The 7,430-nt window shown below is 36.7% G+C and overlaps 1 non-coding gene across 1 annotated transcript; it reads left to right on the top strand.

Annotated features, from left to right (window-relative positions):
* The first annotated feature begins 2,763 nt into the window (after window positions 1–2,763).
* On the top strand, window positions 2,764–2,927 carry LOC115868931. Its single transcript, XR_004045889.1, has one exon. It is a non-coding gene; the product is annotated as a U1 spliceosomal RNA (small nuclear RNA).
* The last annotated feature ends 4,503 nt before the right edge of the window (window positions 2,928–7,430 follow it).

Genomic DNA, 7,430 nt, shown 5'->3' with positions numbered 1-7,430 from the left:
AGGGAGGAAGCATTTAGGAACTAGAGGAAAGTTGCATTTTTCATCTTTGCTACATTGCACCCTGTCTGGCTCATCTCCTCCCCGAGACCCCTCTGCAAGAGGATCTCCAGTGGCCTATAATTGGGCTTTGGGCCTCCACTCCGCACTCCCCCCATCACATAGAATGCCAGTTTAATAGAAGAAAGTATTCATGCATTGAGGGAGTCCTTGAGTAGAGGCCCAGTGTCCATTTGAGATCTATTTCCCCATCGTCATATATAAATATATTTACACAGACCTCAATAAATGACCTTTGAGTCTTACTTCTTTCCACTATTTCCTTTGACTTTCCTCTTGTCCCACTATCATGCTCAGTCTTCCTTTGGGTTCAGTAATTCCTCATGGTTATATTACCTTTTATCATGCCCTACCAGGCTTCCTACACTCTCCTCACCACTGATTTGTATCACTTGTTTCCTTGTCCCTGGGTTTGTTAATACCACTACCTTTCCCCCCACCTCCCCCTCTCCCATGTCCCTCTGGAACTGTCGGTCCCATAGTTTTCTCCTCCAGATTGTTCATCCAGCCTATCTTATTTAGACAGACCTGCGGAGTTAATAGCATGCATAAAAACAAGACAGAGCAAAACCAAGCAACAAAAGAAAACAAAACAACAACAAACCAATGACCAAAAAAAACCAAAACAAGAAAGAAAAGCTTGTAGTTAGTTCAAGGACTGCTTGTTGGCCTTTAGGAGTGTTTTCCAGTCAAGTCTGTTGGGGTGCCAAGCTCTGTTGCACACCCTGAGTGTTTTGCCGTGGTGTGGTGGGATCAGATTGGGCAGCATTCCCACAATGTGTCTCCAGTGTTGTCCCTTGTAGGGTTATGGGTCAGTGAGGGATGTTGTGTCTCATGGTGGGGCTGGTCCTATGGTTTTCTCTGTCCATTGGCTGTTCAGTGCGGGGATATCATCCTCCAAGCTTGGTGGGCCAGGATGTGCTCCACTCTCTCTTCTTCCCCCTTCATTTGCTCCCGTGTGCTCTGATCAGACATGTCCCTCTCCCTGAGCTGCAGCTTCAGTGCTGTCCGCTGAAATAAATTCTTCTGGGGGGAGGGGCAAGTGTCCACGTAGTTGGGATTGGGGCCGGCCCCACTCTTATTTTTCTTGACAGTACCCTGGAAAGGTTTTTCTTTGCTTAATATCAATCCCCCTTAAACTTATTTCCTCAAAGCCACTGAAAGACTAATTTTACAGTCAACAAATTATACTTGGCTATTCTCATAACACACTAAAAACAGTGTTCAAGATTTTTTCCTTTTAGATCAATTTTTTTGTTTTATATATATTATGTTACTCATAAGTTTCTATAAAAACTCCTCCAAAAATATCTACAACTATTTGTATAGGAAACATGGTAGGCTATATTTCACATTGGGTATTTCTTCTTTTAGGTCATAAAGAAAACCATTGGAATAAACAACAAGTGAAGATAAAATGCATTATAAATGTTTTAAGTGTATACATATAGAACATGTGATTAATGAAATCCACAAGCATCATTTCTACTAAAATACTGCATCTACTCAATTACTCAACTTCATTACAAGATAAAAAAATTACTGAAAGCAGATTTTTATTGTAATTCACATTTCCGAAAGCTAAAGTGTTTAAGACAATAAGCTATGAAACAAACCAACTGTGATTTAGGCCTCACAAGATAGAAGAGAAAAATATATTGTCTTGAAATTTAATACCAAGTTAAATACAGACAGAAACTTAATGAGATTACCTAATTATATAGCATATTCCCTAGTATGTATAGGAATACTTTCTATAACTAACATCCAATCATATTAGTTAACGTGCAATATAGTTCTAAAGAGAGCGCCTTATGTCACCCGTGGTTAAGTGTTTACTATGAGTTGAAACATAGCAAGAGATGCCTTAAAAGACAGGCGAGGTGATCTGTTTCCTTGAAAATTCCACGGAGCGATTCACTTTGCTCACATGCAGTCTCCATGAATTGGAATCTACTCAGCCACAAGTATAAAGCAGTTTAGATTTTACCTAATACATTCCATTTTTATTCACTAGTCTTAAAATACGTTAATGTTCCCCTAAAAAGTCAACCATATAAAAAAGCCACATTTCACTCGTATAATTCAACCATAGCCAATTCTATAATCATAGTTTTGGACATGAGCTGCATCAACCCAAACTAAAACAATAGTTTCTACATGTTCCAGAGAAGAGAGTATGCTTCTCACACTACCTCAAAAATTTCATCCTGGGTTCACATGCAGTGTTTTGCTTGAAGCTTATAGAAATAGCTGATCCTGAACTTTGCCTTTCCATGAAGCGTAGATACCTTACTTATATGTTAATTACTGAGCACATCAATAAATTCTTTAAAATCAGTCTCTGTGTTAATAAGTATAATTATGTTTTTAAGTATTTTATATTAACTCTAATTATATCTAAATTCAAATTGGATCTATCTTACTAAAAATTTACTTTCTCATAAGCCTGAACAAACAAGGCTAGGAAATCACCAACAAATGTAGATTATACATTCTTGCTTTTATAATTGCCAACTACATATAGATACAGGCTAATGTCTCTAAAATGAAAAATCAACAATCCTAGCAACAGTTAGAAATAATTGAAAAAATATTGCTCTTTTGCAGATAATTTTGTCATAGGTGCTATCTTTTATAATTAAATTTCTACACACTCTATGAGAGTAAGTAAAAAATATTGCTACAAAATCATATAAACTTTTCATACGTACCTGGCAGGGGGGACACCATGATCACGAAGGTGGTTTTCCCAGAGCGAGGCTCATCCATTGCACTCCAGGTGTGCTGACCCCTGAAATTTCCCCAAATGTAGGAAACTCGACTGCATAATTTGTGGTAGTGGGGGACTGCATTCACGCTCTCCCCCTAAAAAAAATTATATAAACTTTTGTTAAAAATATCAAAAAGTCAATCTATCATTTTATCACTTACACTCTATTTGGATCTAGATTTATGCATGTCTGAAGGCAGTCTTTTCGTCTCCCTCACCCCTTCACTAAAGAATTCTCTCCTCTCGATATATACCATATCAAGACAGCAGTTTCGGCATCATTGAGGAATACCAATTGTGTCCTTTAGAGACTTTCTTTGAGTTTGAGCGACAAAAAGCAGTCTGAAGGGGTAAGACCATGGTTATAGGGTGGATTGTGAAAGGTTCCCCAATGACATTTCATAGGACCGCCTTTGCTACCCTCAAAGAAGGAGCTGGCACATTGTCACAACAGAGAAAAAATCGTCAGCATAGCTTTCCTGGTCTATTACCAACAATATATTTTTTCCATTAAAAAATAGTCTTCATACTAAGGACAGTCCACTTACTGTGTTCTTTGCGAAAAACTATCAGGGTTCCCCTTTCCACACTTGACAAACTCTTCCTTGTAAAGAAGAAGCTGTTTTCTCCCAGAAAGATTTAAAGCCTCAGAAACCCCGAGGAGCAGTTCTACTTAGTCCTATCGGGTCATTATGAGTCAGAATAGAATGCATGGTAGGTTTTTGTTTTATTTTGCTTTGTTTAATGTCTTTCCTTCTACTGAAGCTAAAGGTCAGATGTGACTTCCACGTGATTTTCTCACTTAGCCAAAGCTATAGCGGAAACTTGTCTGGGGAAACTTCAGCAAGGAGCCCTTCTGTATCACAACAGTACTGCTCATACCGCTCATCAAAGCAGGGCAATTCTGGGAGTTTTGGTGGAACTTATGTTGAGAAATGATATATCTTTTCATTCCATTTTTCCACAAACTTTTTGAAGTCCCCTTATAGTATGGTCCTGTACAGGTCATCTTATGATCATCTAAGCCAATATGCATAGGTTAAGATGACCATCAATTAGCCTTACTTCCCCTTGTGCCAACTGAGATTTCTTTGATCAGTCACGGACTTGGAGTCAAGCACCTCAGGAGCAGCTGACAGTTCTGGATCTTATGAAATTTGACCGCAAATGGTGACTAAATCAGTGATAATTCATCATTACAGCAAGTACATGGTGTACAACAAGTACACGGTGAATCCACCGAAATCACATGAATAGAAGGACAAAGCAGACTTCCATCTAAGAAATCAATGCCACAGTGCTCATAAAATGCCTTCTTTAAAAGCATTTACAAAATATGTGACATATCTGTTTGCTTATGGTACTCCTGATGTGTCAGCAGTTCATGACATACTGAGACAACCTGGACTCACTGCTAATTGAGTCATGCCAACTCGCAGTGACCCTCCAGTAAGGGTAGAACTGCCCCGGTGAGTGTCTGAGACTGGAACTCTTCATGGGAGTAGACAGCTCCATCTTTCTCCCTGGAGAGTGGATGGCAGTTTTGAACTGCTGACTTCGTGGTTAGCAGCTGAAGTCATAACCCACTATGCCATCAGAGGTCCTTCAAGATGACTAAGACAAATGCCTTACTGAGAGAGCATGCCCGCAGTCATCCACTGTTCGCAAAGACATTGTAAAAGATGTTTTATTTTGAATACACTCATCCATGTATGAATATGATGGAACTCTAGTAACAATACTTTTGGATTTGCCCTGGTCATTATCAATGTTGCATATGATAACACTAGAAGAAGAGTATTTAATAATTATTGATTCATGCTTCCATCTGTTAGTTTACTTTTCTGTGGTGACAGAACATGTTGCTACAACACTGGAAGGTAGGCCATTGGTATTTCAAATAACACCAACGTCACCTAAGGTGGAGAGGTTTCAGTGACATTGTCAGACTGAGAAAAACTAAGGAAAGCAGCCAGCCAATAGTTGATTTCTGAAAATGAACAATGCACATTATGGGGACCAGCAGATCATTGTCCATTCACTTGGACGTTGAGGGTGAGGGTAAAATGGATTGGAACAAAAATGACAATGACAGGCAATTATGAACTGGCAATATTGAGTATGACACAAAAGAGCTGATATTTCATGCTGTTCTACTTAATGTTATAATGAGTTCATCTCAATCATTTATTAATTTATTAATGCTTATTAGTAATATGAAACTAAGGCTAGACCATAAACTGAAAAATTGATTTCAAGCCAATGTATTTTATCTTTTAAAATGTTAATATATACATATGTCATTAAAACACTTGCTATGTCAAGGAAAATTGATTTAAACAGTTGAGTGGTTATAATGCAGAAGAATTAAATGTTTATATTATTTATATAACAGAAGCAAGTGTTACACTATCTAGAATAATAAACTAAAGTAAACATTTACAATGCAAATTCATATAAAGTCATTTAAAACTTCCAAACTGCATAAGGACAGTCAGAAATTAGACTTATACTTTGCAAGGAAATGAAAAACTGAAAAGATTTTTTGTGTATCTTATGAATGTTCATATTTTCCACAGAGAAATTAATACTTCAGATTAGCTAACGTAAATTGCAAGTGCAATTACAAGTGGTTCTCAATGAGCCTATTGAATTTTAAAATATGATAAAGAGTTAAAACATCAATATCTTTCTATATACACTCAGTAAAAACAATGATGTGGGCTTCAGGAATTCAGCTTTTGTTGTAATTTTACTACAATTAGCCTTGAACTACATAAATAAACTTTATTTCTATATCAATACAATCATATACTTGCCTCAAAGACTTTAAAGAGTATCCAAGAATTTACCACAAATTTATTTTGAAGTGAAAATTTGAACCCGATGCTGGTAATTGTAGGGACCGTCCATCTTGGAAATTCATAGAATTTGTGGGAAATATGCATCTATTAAAAACAATCACACTCGCATGTTAGCACTCTGAGAAAGCAAGCGACTGCAATACAGCAGTCCAATGAGGAAAATGAGAAATAGCAAGTTCGAATTTTTGCTATAAGCAGGCTTCAAGAATTGTATGGAAAAATAAAGTGATATTTCCACAAGCTTTTGGATCACTCTCATATGCCTATACTAACTGAATTTGTTTTACAAAACCACAATAAAATTACATCAAAATGCATTAAACATTTTCAAATTTATTATGCAATTCTATGATATTTCACCCTGTAAGTGACATTAGTACTCTCCTCTCCTATGTGAATGTATTGTCCAAACGTTGCACACGTAACAAGTTATATGAATCAGTGCACAGAATGGAGATTTATTTATTCCTAGGCTACTGCTAATTATCCTGCACCGCCATGAATAACACACAGATAATGTGCAAAACTTTCCACCGAGTTGCCAGAAGGAGGGAAAAAGTAAAGAAAGCAGCTATATCGAACTTGAATGAAAAAAACTGCCAAATGACACATCCATCGCTGAACAAATTGCACAGATTCATCTTTTGGTTGGATTCAGGCTGTTTATACAAAAGTGAAGCTTCCAGTCCACGCATCCACAGTTTAGTGGGTCAACAAGAAAAGAATTAACCAGACCAGATAAGGACAATGGTATCAAATGATTATCATCCATTTACATATTAAGCTCCTAAACTGAATTGTCTACTTTTCTCTGCCACTTTCTTGAGTGTGACTATTAGGACAACCATCACATCTTAACGCCGAGCTTGTACTTCCCCGAAATGAAGCTCTTAGACCTATATACCAACTTGACTCGTGTCTATAAATGGCCTATTAAGAAACACATCCTCAGATCCGTTTTAATGCTATACTAAATCAACTTCTATCAAGATCATTAGAGACATCCATTATTGTTCATCACGCAGTATGATTCACAGATTTATGGTCGTTGAGATAGATTGTTTCACTTCAAAGTGTTCACTGCAGTCTTACTTCACATGCAGAGGCTGTTTCAGCCTCCTCTCCTTTCAGCCTCTAGATGACCGGACACATTCATGTGTAGATTACATGGCAAGCTCTTTTGCACACCACTAAATATTTTATTCACATTCTAGAGATTCTAATAATTTTTTACATGTGAGCTTTTGTTAAATTACAAGGATTTTAGACTTTAAGGTTATATTAAGATTTTCTTACAAATCTCTCCTTTTCCATAGATGTTTTGTAAATCTTTTTAACATACAACATACAAATCTAACTTATAACTCTCTCTATGGAAGAATCAATTGCTTTTATCATTCTTTAATGGATAGCAAATGTAATAAATATTATACAAATAATTCAAAGATAATAAATTATTTCTCTATATGTAATTTATTCATGATATTAGAAGATAAGACATTGGCAGGGAAAAGCTTAAAATAGATAGGTACACATGTCAGTTTCCAGAAATATTATGTTCTATTAACAAAAAACAAGTCAGAACTGATAAACGACTCATTGTTTAGTTTAAGCCCAGGCATAGCACAATGATAGGACCAAATATTTCCTACGCGCACATCCGCATGTCACTGTTTGACTGCAGGCAAGATAATTTGCCACATCAACATTCTAAGGACACCATCCCCAAGTGGAGA

The sequence above is a fragment of the Echinops telfairi genome, unplaced genomic scaffold (assembly GCF_000313985.2).
Source record: "Echinops telfairi isolate 266 unplaced genomic scaffold, ASM31398v2 ScPeMD7_18;HRSCAF=68, whole genome shotgun sequence".
Taxonomy (NCBI): Eukaryota; Metazoa; Chordata; class Mammalia; order Afrosoricida; family Tenrecidae; genus Echinops; species Echinops telfairi.
Note: the sequence above shows the minus strand (reverse complement) of the source record. Positions and strands in the feature narration are given on the sequence as shown.